This window comes from Juglans regia, unplaced genomic scaffold, assembly GCF_001411555.2.
Source record: "Juglans regia cultivar Chandler unplaced genomic scaffold, Walnut 2.0 Scaffold_14605, whole genome shotgun sequence".
NCBI classification, from domain to species: Eukaryota; Viridiplantae; Streptophyta; class Magnoliopsida; order Fagales; family Juglandaceae; genus Juglans; species Juglans regia.
In genome coordinates this window covers 1-208 of record NW_023345091.1, presented here as the reverse complement: position 1 = coordinate 208, position 208 = coordinate 1, and the positions used below count along the sequence as shown (strand labels likewise).

Sequence of the window (208 nt, the reverse complement as noted above, 5' to 3'; positions counted from 1 at the left end):
AGCACTAATGCACCGGATCCCATCAGAACTCCGCAGTTAAGCGTGCTTGGGCGAGAGTAGTACTAGGATGGGTGACCTCCTGGGAAGTCCTCGTGTTGCACCCGTCGTTTTTGTTTTTTCCGCCTTGCGAGATAAATTGACAAGAAGGACCACTCGGGAGTGGATTTTTCGGGAAATCTCGCCCTGCCCATCGCGTAGCCATGGGTTT

General features: G+C 52.9%; 1 pseudogene; it reads left to right on the top strand.

Annotated features, from left to right (window-relative positions):
* Positions 1–104, top strand: LOC118345111 (annotated as a pseudogene; the record flags this gene model as incomplete).
* Between the last annotated feature and the right edge of the window lie 104 nt (positions 105–208).